Source organism: Pipistrellus hanaki (assembly GCF_964339955.1).
Source record: "Pipistrellus hanaki genome assembly, chromosome: 5".
NCBI classification, from domain to species: domain Eukaryota; kingdom Metazoa; phylum Chordata; class Mammalia; order Chiroptera; family Vespertilionidae; genus Pipistrellus; species Pipistrellus hanaki.
Genome location: NC_140507.1, coordinates 620,755 through 633,958, shown reverse-complemented (window position 1 = coordinate 633,958; position 13,204 = coordinate 620,755). Strand labels below are relative to the sequence as shown.

The window sequence follows — 13,204 nt, the reverse complement described above, 5'->3', positions numbered from 1 at the left end:
CAGCCCCCCTCCCCCCGGAGCCGCCTCCCGGGACCCCTGCCCCTGCCCCCTGCCCCTGCTTCTGCCCCCCTGCCCCTGCCCTGCCCCTGCCCCCCTGCCCCTGCCCATGCCCTGCCCCTGCCCCTGCCCTGCCCCTGCTTCTGCCCCCCTGCCCCTGCCCTGCCTCTGCCCCCCTGCCCATGCCCTGCGCCTGCCCCCCTGCCCCTGCCCTGCCCCTGCCCCCCTGCCCTGCCCCTGCCCATGCCCTGCCCCTGCCCCTGCCCTGCCCCTGCCTCTGCCCCCCTGCCCCTGCCCTGCCCCTGCCCCCCTGCCCCTGCCCTGCCCCTGCCTCTGCACCCCTGCCCCTGCCCCTGCCCCCCTGCCCCTGCCTCTGCCCCCCTGCCCCTGCCCTGCCCCTGCCCCCCTGCCCCTGCCCTGCCCCTGCCCCCCTGCCCCTGCCCTGCCCCTGCCTCTGCCCCCCTGCCCCTGCCCCTGCCCCCCTGCCCCTGCCTCTGCCCCCCTGCCCCAGTTCCTGCCCCCATGCCCCTGCCCTGCCCCTGCCCCCCTGCGCCAGTCCCTGCCCCTGCCTCTGCCCCCCTGCCCCTGCCCCCCTGCCCCTGCCTCTGCCCCCCTGCCCCAGTTCCTGCCCCCCTGCCCCTGCCCTGCCCCTGCCCCCCTGCACCAGTCCCTGCCCCTGCCCCTGACCCCCTGCCCCTGCCCCTGCCCCCCTGCCCCTGTCTCTGCCCCCCTGCCCCTGCCCCTGCCCTGCCCTGCCCCTGCCTCTGCCCCCCTGCCCCTGCCCTGCCCCTGCCCCCCTGCCCCTGCCCTGCCCCTGTCTCTGCCCCCCTGCCCCTGCCCCTGCCCCTGCTCCTGCCCCCCTGCCCCTGCCCTGCCCCTGCCTCTGCCCCCCTGCCCCTGCCCTGCCCCTGCCCCCCTGCCTCTGCCCTGCCCCTGTCTCTGCCCCCCTGCCCCTGCCCCTGCTCCTGCCCCCCTGCCCCTGCCCTGCCCCTGCCTCTGCCCCCCTGCCCCTGCCCCTGCCCTGCCCCTGCCCCCCTGCCCCTGCCCTGCCCCTGCCTCTGCCCCCCCTGCCCCTGCCCCTGCCCCCCTGCCCCTGCACCTGCCTCTGCCCCCCTGCCCCTGCCCCTGCTCCTGCCCCCCTGCCCCTGCCCTGCCCCTGCCTCTGCCCCCCTGCCCCTGCCCTGCCCCTGCCTCTGCCCCCCTGCCCCTGCCCTGCCCCTGCCTCTGCCCCCCCTGCCCCTGCCCCCCTGCCCCTGCACCTGCCTCTGTCCCCCTGCCCCTGCCCCTGCTCCTGCCCCCCTGCCCCTGCCCTGCCCCTGCCTCTGCCCCCCTGCCCCTGCCCTGCCCCTGCCTCTGCCCCCCTGCCCCTGCCCCTGCCCCCCTGCCCTGCCCCTGCCCCCCTGCCCCTGCCCTGCCCCTGTCTCTGCCCCCCTGCCCCTGCCCCTGCCCCTGCCCCCCTGCCCCTGCCCTGCCCCTGCCTCTGCCCCCCTGCCCCTGCCCTGCCCCTGCCCCCCTGCCCCTGCCCTGCCCCTGTCTCTGCCCCCCTGCCCCTGCCCTGCTCCTGCCCCCCTGCCCCTGCCCTGCCCCTGCCTCTGCCCCCCTGCCCCTGCCCCTGCCCCCTGCACCTGCCTCTGCCCCCCTGCCCCTGCCCCTGCCCCCCTGCCCCTGCCTCTGCCCCCCTGCCCCTGTCCCCCTGCCCCTGCCTCTGCCCCCCTGCCCCTGCCTCTGCCCCCCTGCCCCTGTCCCCCTGCCCCTGCCCCTGTCCCCCTGCCCCTGCCCCTGCCCCCCTGCCCCTGCACCTGCCTCTGCCCCACTGCCCCTGCCCCTGCCCCCCTGCCCCTGCCTCTGCCCCCCTGCCCCTGCCTCTGCCCCCCTGCCCCTGTCCCCCTGCCCCTGCCCCTGTCCCCCTGCCCCTGCCCCTGCACCTGCCCCTGTCCCCCTGCCCCTGCCCCTGCCCCCCTGCCCCTGCCTCTGCCCCCCTGCCCCAGTTCCTGCCCCCATGCCCCTGCCCTGCCCCTGCCCCCCTGCACCAGTCCCTGCCCCTGCCCCTGACCTCCTGCCCCAGTCCCTGCCCCCCTGCCCCTGCCCCTGCCCCCCTGCCCCTGCCCTGCCCCTGCCCCCCTGCCCCAGTCCCTGCCCCTGCCCCTGACCCCCTGCCCCTGACCCCCTGCCCATGCCCTGCCCTGCACCTGCCCTGCCCCTGCCCGCGCTGGAGCCTCTGGAGAAAATCCAAACGAGGCCCAAGAGCGCCCCCGCGCGGCAGCCTGAGAGCAGCCCTTCCCGCCGCCGGAGCAGCGGCCCCAGCGCGACCCGGAGCCCGCGGTCCGGCCCCGGGGGCAGGGGGGGCGGCAGCGAGGCCGGCTGTGGAGGGGCCTGGGGGGCCTGAGGGGCCTGGGGGGACCCCCCGGAGGAGGACCCGGGCAGGCGCGGTGGGGGGCGCGGGAGGCCGGGACCAGCGGGGCCGGGTCACCGGTGCGGAGTGAGGTGGCTCCGGGGTGAGGGGAGGATGGGTGCGCAGGGTTCCGGCTCCGGTTCGGGGTCCGGTCCCCCCGCCCCTCACCCAGTCCCCGGTTCAGAGACTTCCTGTCCCTGGAGTCACAGCGGGGTCACCGCACTGTGTCTGAGATTCGTCTATTTTGTAGGGCAGTGAGTGGTCTTCAGCCCGTGTGCCCCGCACCGTGTGCCACCAGAACGGTTAGCCCCGGCCGGTGTGGCTCAGTGGATAGAGCCCCGGCCTGCGGACTGGAGGGTCCCGGGTTCCATTCCGGCCAGGGCACAGGCCCGTATTGGGATTCGATCCCCAGCAGAGCGGGGCGTGCAGGAGGCTCTGCCACGGAGCCCGCACTCGGACTCGGAGAGAATGTGCCACGAACTTGATACCACCGCCGCCACCACGCATCTCTCATCGCTGATGTTTCTCTCTCTCCCTTCCTCTCTGAAATCAATAATAATTTTAAACGCTTTGCACTCCGCTGTCCCCTCTCAGGGGACATCGGAATTCTAGCATATCACTCGGATGTCCCCTCAGGGGACATTGCAGTTTATTAGTGATTACGGGGAATTGAGTTATTTCAACGCACGTTTCCACCGCAAAGTAGCGTCGAGTAGCTGGTAGCCAATGTCCAGAATGGTTCGGAGTGCAAAGGGTAAAAAATCTGAATTAAATGATGTTCTGAAAGCATGCAATGCCAGCCTGGTCAGGGTCGCTGACCTCTCTCTCAGATGTCAACAAAGACGACCTGGGCCAGCAGAGCAGCCGTGGGTGCGGGTGGGTCAGAACCCATCGGCAGCGGGGCGCCGGGAGGTGGAGAACGCGGGGCGCCGGGAGGTGGAGAACCGCTGTTCCAGGCGGGATGGCCAGCGCTGACCCACAGCAGCCCGCAGGCACTGGGTCACTCCCACTTTGGGGACATAGCGATGTGCTGCTATGAATATGCACGGACAGGTCTCTGTGTGGACTTGGGTTTTCATTCCTCTTGGATATACAGGGAATTCCCAAAAATGTACACACGCTGAATAATTATTCATTCCCGTGGGGTGAATCTGAGGTGCTCACTGCTGTGCCGGTGCTTCACGTGGGAACCCCACAGCCCTGCCTGGGTCTCTGTGTCACGTGGGGACCCCACTGCTCCCCCGGGGGGGATGGGTGCCTGCCCAGGACCTATCTGACCAGGGGGCCCCTGTTCCCAGATGTACCTTCTAGTCCTCCTTGTTGGGGGTCCAGCAAGACGCAGTCACCCTCACAGAGGCCACAGGCAGCGGGGGGGGGGGGTGTGTGATGCAATCGGCTACTGGGGCGTCAGTGGTGAGGTGCTGCTGCACCCTCATTTTGCAGACGGGAATTTGGAGCCTGGAGACAGGAAGAGGCTTGGACAGCTGCTCTGAGACTGGAGACGGTGCTGGATTGGGGGCCATGGCACCCACAGCCTGGGGGCCCCACCGCCAGGCCTGGTCTGCAGACCTGAGCAGGCTGTGGCCTCAGCAGACAAGCCCAAGCACAGGCTTCGGCTCAGCGTCGGGTCTGCGGGCCCCAGGCCCTCCCACGGCCCCGTGGGCACCGAGACCCACCCACTCCCAGAGGCTGGCTTCCAGCAGCGGGTCCGGGTGGGCTCCCAGGGCCTGGGCCCCAAGCGGGTCCCGGTCCCTGTGTCTCCCTGCCTGGGCACCTGCAGGCCTGGGCGGGTCCGAGGTGCCTGTGAGCCGCACTCCAGCCCCTCGCCCAGGCCCCTCGGGCAGGGGCAGCTGCACACTGCCTCTCCTGGCCTGGCCAGTGCCCGGGGACCCCACTGATCCCCAAACGCTGTGGCCTCTAAGGAAGCGGGAGGCAGCGCTGAGCTAAACGCACGCAGCTCCTGGGGCCGGAGGACCTGGGACCTCGCCGTCTGCAGAGCTGGGCCAGAGGAGCTGGGAGCGCCGCTGGGCTGGGCTGGGCAGGGCCGGGGGGCAGCCCACGGTGCAGGCAGAGCCATAACGAATGGAAATGGGGAATGAGGGCCCGTCTGTCCCGCCACGCCCTGGGCCGTGTCCAGCCCTCCTTACGCACCCCTCTCCCCTGCTTCGCCCACAGATGTTGGCGGTGGCCCCGGGGGGCCCGGGGGGAGCGTGCTTGGGGGAGCAGCACAGGGCGCACCCCAGAGCTCACGCAGGGTCAGCCTGAATCAAACCACAGGCAAGGGGCCTCCGTCCGTCCGTCCGTCCCCCACCCAGGAGGCAGCACCAAGCGGGAGGCACGAGGCGGCTGGCTCCGCCCACCCTGCAGGGCCCTGGCCCCCGACTCCGAGCGGCACTGCACTGCGGTGAGGCGGGCGGGCGGCTCAGGGCTGGGGCGGCAGCCCTCACTCCGCTCCTGAGCGAGGACCGGGCCTCACACGGCCGCTGTCCCAGAGCCGAGTCAGGACGCGTGACCCCGGCCGCCCTGGTGGCCGTCCCGGGAACCTGCCTCTGGCCCGGCCGCCCTCAGGGACCCCCGGCCGCCCTCAGGGACCCCCTGGCCGCCCTCAGGGACCCCCCTGGCCGCCCTCAGGGACCCCCACCTCCAGCTTCATCCCCAGCAACCGGGGCACCCGGGAATGGAGGACGGAACCGGGGACAGGAGGGCCGTGGAGGGAGGGAGGGGAACTGAGGCTCGGGCTGTGGACTCAGAGTCGGGAGCCCCACCGTCCTGAGCCCCAGGTCCCTCCACGCCTGGTGGGGCCGCAGGACCAGGGCTCCCGGCCAGCCATGGTCACGGCGTTGGAGGCAAGGCCCGGAGAAGAGGGAAAGCTCTGAAGGCGCCCAGGGGAGGAGGAGGAGAGGAGGTGCCTGATGATCGTCGTGAATATTCATGAGACGCATGAATATTCATAGACGCTCTCCTACCTCTGCTGTCGGAGAAGCGGCTCCCCCTCCCCTCCACGGGCCTCCTCCGGCCTCAGGCCTGCTTGGGAGCCCCACTGGCCTCGTGGGAGCCCCCCACCGGCACACCCAGCAGGTCCCTTTCCAGATTCCAAAATCTGCTGGGGCGAGGGGTCCAGAGCGTGGCCGGATGGAGGTGGGAGGGCCTGTGGCTGCCCCTGCCACGCGGGCTCTGGCTGCCTGACCCGCTGGCTGGCCACAGGGGAAGAGCAGTCTGGAGCTGAGGCCTCAGGCCAGCCTGGCCCTCCAGGGACTGGCAAGCAGCCAGCAGGTGGGGGGTGGGAGGTGGGGGTTGGAAGGGTAGTGGGGAGCTGCTGCTGCTGGAAGCAGGATCCCCTGAGGCTGATGGGAAAGCGATCCTGTCCAGCCAAGGGAGGAGGGAGCCCAGAGAAGGAAACCAAGAAGGCTCAGAGAGGCTCAGCCACGTGCCCAAGGTCACACAGCAGAACCGTGGGGCAGCCGAGGGCTGCGTTCTGCGGGGGGTGAGAGCGGAGGGGCTCCGTGTGCGGGGAGGGACAGCTGAGGCGGCTCCTGGGCTGGGACAAGCGTGTAGCTGCTCCCTGCACAGAGCAGTCAGCGTGTGTGAGTGAATGAATGAACGAATGAATGAATGATGCACAGCCCTAGGTTTAAAGATGGAGAACGGAGCCCATTCAGTGTGGCTCAGGGGTTGAGGAGGAGGTCAGGTTGGATTCCCGGTCAGGGCCCAGGCCCGGGGTGCAGGCTGGATCCCCAGTGTGGGGCGTGCAGGAGGCAGCTGATCAATGATTCTCATCACTGATGTTCTCTCCCTCCCTCTCCCTTTCTCTCTAAAATCAATAAAAATAGATTTAAAAAAAATAAGATGGGAGAACTGAGTCTCAAAGATGAGGGTAGTGCTGGGGGGGGGGGGCAGCTCCTAATTCTCTGGGTGCCGTCTGCGTGAACCAGGGAGCCAGTGCCCGCAGGAGCCTGGCAGAGCCCATAGCCTGTGCCCGTGGCAGCCCTGCCCCCAGCCCCTCCCTGACGCCCTGAAAGGTGAGCTGGTGACACTCCGGGCGGGGCTGGGTGACGGGGACAGGGCGGGTGGGGGGGTGCGGGGAGGGAAGCCTGGCACACACACACACACACACACACACGCACACACACACACCCACACCGTCTGTGTGGGCGAGGAAGCAGACGGGAGCCGCGGTGAGCAGAAATCCAATGAGGAGGCTGACAGCGGAGAAGCAAAATAATCATAAATGATGGTTTTTATTAAAAAATATCACCTGGAAAACGTAGGTTCGTTTCAGACACCCAAAAAGAGCCCGGAATGCAATAAGGGGAACAGGGCGGGGGTGGGAAATCAGAGTCACGCACGCAGCCCCAGAGGCAGCTCTCCGCGGGGTCTGGGTGCGGGGGCGGGCGGGGGGGGCGGGCACTGTTGTGTGAAGTGATAAACATTATTCTGCAGCCAAAATAGCAAACACACAATCCATCACGAAGCGGGGACTGATGCTCTGAGAACAAGCCGGCCCGGCCTGGGAATGGGGGCGGGTGGCTCCACAGAGGATGGCAGGGCCGTCCCTGGTGGCCTGGCCCGGGGGACGATGAACCTGGTCCGATGAACCAGGTCATGTTTGATTCCCGGTCAGGGCACAGGCCTGGGCTGCGGGCTCGATCCCCAGTAGGGGCCGTGCAGGAGGCAGCCCATCAGTGATTCTCTCTCCTCAGTGATGTTTCTCTCCCCCTTCCCTTCCTCTCTGAAACCCATAAAAGTATATTTTGAAAAAAGAAAAGTTAAAATAAAAGTCAGAGAGAGGAGCAGGGCTGTGCCCCGGTCACCCAAGGCAGTGCTTGGCCACTGGCCCACCTGGCCCGCCCTGCTCTGCCCGCGAGGGTGCACGACTGTGCCTGGACGCCTCTGGGTGTGGACCCCAATGAGGGTGAGAGGAGGGAGACAGGCCCGGAGAGGGCGGGCCCAGCCAGGTCACACCGCACCGTGTCCCCCGGGGAAGGGGTTTAGGGAAGGACTGAGGCCCCAAGAGCTGTGCCCTCACCAAGGGGAGCAACGCCTCCTTCCCCTGCAGACCCCAAGAATCCCAGCTGAGAAGCCCGGCCTGGCCCCGGCCCGGCATGGGCACCCACCTGCCTGGGCTCAGCCCATCTTCGCGGTCCTTCCGCCCGGGAAATGCAGACCAGGCCTGGAGGGTGGAGCAGTGGGAAGCTGGCCCCGGGGCCTGGCCAGGAGGGTTCCCTCGTCTTCATCAGAGGCGGCTGCTCCCCCCGCCAGCGCCCTCGCCGTCCCCACTGCCAGCCCCCACCCCAGACCGGGCGGGACCCCCGCCCCAGCGCCTGGCCCCTGGTATGTCACCCGCCTGCTCCCTGCACCTCCCCAGGGCCGATTAAGATGTCTGGAGCTGATTAGACTCTGACACTGATGAAGCCCAGAGGTAATTAGCAAAAGGAAAAAAGTTTTGATTAGTCCTCAGCATAATTCTCTCCAATTATTCAAAGTTCATGCCCGCAGGGGGTGGAACGGCTCCAGGAATATTTATTTATACCCGATCTCCGCATCCACTTCGTCAATCTGGTTAATCACCGACTGGCCACGGGTCTGGCGGCACCCGGCGGCCTGAGGCGGAGGGCTCGGAGAGAGCCCGGGCCCCCCACTGACACCTCTCGGGGTCACCCAGAGCCTGCGGGGTCATCGCATCCCCCAGGAGAGCAGGGTCTGTAGGTAAGGAAAGTCAGAGAGCCCGGCCAGAGGCTGGTTGGTTGAGCATCGGCCAATGAACCAGGTCATGGTCTGATTCCCGATCCGGGCACAGGCCTGGGCTGCGGGCTCGATCCCCAGTAGGGGCCGTGCAGGAGGCAGCCCATCAGTGATTCTCTCTCCTCAGTGATGTTTCTCTCTCCCTCTCCCTTCCTCTCTGAAACCCATAAAAGTATATTTTGAAAAAAGAAAAGTTAAAATAAAAGTCAGAGAGAGGAGCAGGGCTGTGCCCCGGTCACCCAAGGCAGTGCTTGGCCACTGGCCCACCTGGCCCGCCCTGCTCTGCCCAAGGGCCCAAGATGGGAGCCTCGCCTGGCCCCTGAGACCCAGCACTGGGCCTGTGCCAGGCGGGCACCTCCCCATGGTCAGGAGACCTTGCCCTGTGGCCTAAGGCCAGGCCAGGCCTGTTCTCCCCGTGACACTCAATGCCGCTGGGGTGTCTCTGGAGCCCGGTGGGCTCCTGGGGCAGGTGTGTGTCTGACTCCAAGGCCCTTTGGAGTCCCAGCAGCTGCGTCTCGCCAGCACCGCGGGGTCCGAGTGCATCCGTTCCCGGGGCCTCTGCGGGGGAGGGCGTCCGGTTCTCACCGGCGTCTCCTGATGGTCAGTGCTGTGAGCACTGGCTCACTGTCCATCTTCCTCGGGAGCCGTCCGTGCACTCAGCTCTTCAGGGACCGGTGCTCGGTCTCCTGTCTTAGCGTCCACCCACGGCCAAGAGCCGCCCGCTGAGGCCCGTGCTGCTGGGGGGTGGGCCGGTCTGGCCGGGGTCAGCCCCAGGGGTCACCTGCAGTGACCTTTTCCACGAAACACTGGGGTGACTTGTTGCAGCCACAGCTAACCGCAGGCCCTTTGCTTCCTGAGCCAAAAGGAACAGTAACAACACCGTCAGGCATCCTCTGGGGACCCTGGCGGGCTGGGCTCCTCCCCTGGGGGTCCCCCGAAGGCCCCCCACACCCAGCCCAGACTCAGAGTCCCAGTGGCCGCCTCCACAGGCGCCGCCAGGCCGGCCAGGTGGGGCCCAGGCCGGTGACCGCCCCCCTCGGGCCGTGCTCCCACGTGGACGCCCTCCGGCTGGGAGCCGGCTCTCGGGAGAGCCCCGCGGTCGGAGCCACCTCCGTGCTGCAGTGTCGCTCAGAGGGTCAGTGGTCTCTCTGCTCCTCGCTGTGCTGCCCCCTCGCCCCCCAGGCCACGCAGAGGCCAAGAGGCCAGCGCAGGAGAGAGTGTGGCAGAGAGGAAGACCCGTGGTCAGCTCCACGCTGCGAGCAGCCGGGCCCCCGTGCCAAGTTCAGAGTCGGGCTCTGCGGGGGAGGGGCGGGTGGCTGCTCCCCATCCTCTCAGGCCACTGGCCGTCCCCGTGCCTCCAGGCTGCAGCCTCCTGTCCAGCAGCGACAGCGCTTCTGTGTTCGCCGGCCTCCCGACCCTCCATGGGGCCCGAGGGACATGGGGGCACTGAGCGCCCACAGGGCACACGCAGCTGGGCCCTGCCCGCCCTGTGTCCTGTTGGGGGATGGGGCTGCGGGCTTGGGGACCGGGCCCGCCCCTCCCACGCTCTCCCGGTCCCACACAGATGGATGCAGCGTGGACCCCGCCCGTGAAGAGGCCACGTCCCTGGCTCCTCCGCTCCCGGCTCCCCTGCTTTCTCATCCCCGGGACCTGCTGCCCTTCGCTGCCCACCTCGCCTGTTCCCCCGGCCCCCACTCAGCGAGACTCGGCCACCACGGCCGCGCTCCGAGGTGCTACCCAGGCCCAACGGTGGAGAAACTCGTTCTCACTCAGACCCTGGGCGTCCCCACTTTGCCCCTGGCTCTGAGCTCCGCGGCCCAGACACACCTCCCACTCTGATCAGGGCGAGATCTTCCCTCCTCCCTCCTCCCTCCTCCCTCTTCCCTCCTCCCTCCTCCTCTTCTCTCCTCCCTCCTCCCTCCTTCCTCCTCCCGGCCCCAAGGCCTCAGGGCTCAGGGCTCAGGGCTTAGGCCTCGGGCCTGAGGACACCAGGGGTTCGTGTTTTTGTTTGTTTTGTTTTTAATATATTTTATTGATTTTTTTACAGAGACAAAGGGAGAGGGATAGACAGAAACATCGATGAGAGAGACATTGATCAGCTGCCTCCTGCACACCCCCCACTGGGGATGTGCCCACAACCAAGGCACATGCCCTTGACCGGAATGGAACCCGGGACCCTTCAGTCCACAGGCCGATGCTCTATCCACTGAGCCACACCGGTTTCGGCAGGGGGTCCTTTTTGATGGCCTCGGGGTCTTAGGCCTGACCGGAGCATGGGGGCGGCTGACCTCCGTGTGGCATGAGCTCTGGGCCCGCAGGTCAGCGCACAGCTTCGCTGCCACCGGGCCTCGGTGTTCTCATCTGTAAAGAGGGCTCACAGGGGCCAGCTCAGATCTTCTAAAGAGACTGTCCAGACGTAGATCCACCCTGAGACCTGCTGAGTGGCCGGCACAGGACCGAGGCGGGCAGGCCGGGGCGTGGAAGGCCTTTGGAGGGTCCGGAGAAGCGGGCTGGGGGCAGCCGGCGGGCCTGTGTGTGTGTGTGTGTGTGTGTCCCTCCCCAGGCTCTCAGCAGCTCCGTGTCGGTGGAGGGGAGGGTGCCCTCGACAGTGCCTGTGTGGGTTGGAGGCAGGTGAGGTCAGCGGGCTGTCCTGGGGCCCCTCCCTCAGCCCCCCCTCCCTCCTCCAGAAGTCAGAGGCAGGAGGAGAGACAGCTGAGACGCTTGCTCGAGCTGCGGGAGAGCGTGGGCTCCGAGAATGCCAGGTGCAACTCAACCGCCAGTGAAGGGTCTGGTGATGAGAGGGGAGCTCGGGGAGGGGGCCACGGGGAGGGGGCCGGGGCTGGCTCCCGAGGGAAAGGCAGGGGGGGGGCGCGGGGGCGGGGCTGGGGGGGTGAAGACGAGGAGGAGGCACCCCAGGAGGCCACAGAAGGCCGCCAGCCGTCAGCACCTGCGGGAGGGCAGGTGTGGGGAGAGGGGCGAGGGAGGGTCCCCAGCATGGCCGCCCCTGGTGAAGCCGCTGGGATGGAGCCCTCCTGTCCCTCCGATGGCACTTAGCGAATCCGGGCACAAATGAATAGCCGAGTCCAATCGAATTAACCTTCGGCGATCAGCACGGCTAAACAAATTACCCCGGGCCCAACGAGATTACGCGGCCGGCAGACCTCCCTCCCGAGGTTCACCGGGTTTAACGAGTTTAAGCCCGATGCCTGTCCTCCTCCGGTTCCGGCGCTCTGCTCCGCAGGCAGCTCCGGGCCTGGGATGCCGAGGGAGCCGGACACGAGGCGGCCGAGGGCGTGCGGGGTGCCGGGGAGGGGCAGGCGGCCGGGTCAGGCAGAGACGGCTGGTGCCAGCGGCAGACGCCATGGCCTTCCTGTGACCCCCACGCCGAGGCATCGCCTCAAACGCACCTGCACCAGGAGGGACCCCGGGGCCGGGTCGGGCTGGGTGTCCCAGAGTCAGACCATCGGGCGGAGGCCCTTCCGGTCAGAGTGAACGGAGCTGTGCCTCCGGGGCGCCGGCAGGGGCCTGGCCCAGGACGGGGAGGAGGTCAGCCCCTCCCTGGGCAGCCGGCAGCGGGGATTCAGGGCTCCTGGTCAGGCCACGCTGTCTCAGCAGCGATGCTCCGCCGAGCATTCTGTGGCCTCCGCCGCCCCCCAGCGGGGCTGTCTGGCAGCACAGGTGCCACTGCTGCCTGTCAGCCAGCCACCGGGCGCCCTGCAGCTCCCAGCACAGCCCTCCCCTGGTTCCAGGGCCCAGACCCAGCTCGCACCGCCTGGGGCGGGGGGATCTGAGGTGCGAGTTCTCGGGGCAAGTCCCTGCCTCGAGGCCGTGTCTCCTTCCTTCCTGTTTGTCATAAACACAGAGGATGCGCCACCGCCAAGTGCAAGTGCACATAAACGTGGGCAAAGGACACCCAAGTCCCATAACCCTCCCTCCCAACGAGGCTCAGCGCCCACCGCAGGCCTCTGCCTCCCGCTCCCTCCTCGCAATTTTCCTAGGAGGTCTCTCCTCCTCCTCCTCCCCCTCCTCCTCCTCCTGTCTCTCACTCACACTCTCACACACTTTGCAGCCCTCCCCTGTCCTCTGTGGCAGGAGGTCTCTCCTGTTCTCTCCTGGGACCCGGAGCTGTCTGCGGGGAGGTGGGCCCAGCCAGCACCCAGCAGGGAACCCCCACTGAGCGGGTGGCCGAGCAGGTGCTCCCCTTTTACAGATGAGGCATTGGAGGCGGGTGAGGAGGAGCCGGCCCAGGCGGTTGGCTGGTGAGTGCCAGAGCTGGGCAGGGCCTGGGTGCTCCCTCCCCCCCATCCCCTTGCTTTGCCCGGTCAGCAGGCCTTTGTCATGGCCCCTGGCCAGCAGCCCTGGCCCCTGGCCCCTCCTCATAGGATGCAAGAGGGCGCACCCAGGCCCCGGGGTCTGGATCGTCGCTGTGGGCCCACAGCCCTGTGGGGGAAGGAAAACTTTAAACTGCTGACAGAAAGGCTTTCGGGAATCATACGTGGATTGAAGCTTCATTTATTAAAGACCGGGCAGCCCTAGCTAGTGTGGCTCAGTGGGTTGGCCTATGGACTGAAGGGTCCCAGGTTTGGTTCTGGTCAAGGGCACAGGCCCAGGTTGCAGGCTCGATCCCCAGTAGGGGGTGTGTGGGAGGCAGTGGATCCATGATTCTCTCATCATTGACGTTTCTCTCTCCCTTCCTCTTATATATTAAAACAGCTGAGCCGATGGCAGACGTGAGTGCGGGAAGCGGGTGTTTCCCATGGGCGGGCGCCTCATCCTGGAATGGGTGTGGTGGGCGGGGGCGGGCAGAGGACAGTGACAGGCCCAGAGCTCAGATTTGGGACCAAAGCTCGGTTCCGTCGTTTGCTCTGTGATGCTCAAGGAACACCCTCTGTCCACAGAGCCCCAAGCACAGGCACTGGTCCCGCCCACGGGGTCCCGCCCATCGGCTGGGCAGGTCCACACCCGCTGGGGACACGGACGCCTCCCGCCACCCGGCCCGGCCGGCAGCACTCCAGGGGGTCCGTTCCCCTTGGGGTGCACTGCGCTCCGGGTCCCAGTCCCTGGGCCGGCGTT

General features: G+C 68.0%; 1 protein-coding gene across 1 annotated transcript in view; it reads right to left on the bottom strand.

Moving 5' to 3' along the window:
• The window catches only part of NUDT1 (nudix hydrolase 1), a gene marked incomplete at its 3' end in the record, with an annotated part of 283,181 nt that overhangs the window by 159,201 nt on the left and 110,776 nt on the right, over positions 1 to 13,204 (bottom strand). The window lies entirely within an intron of this gene.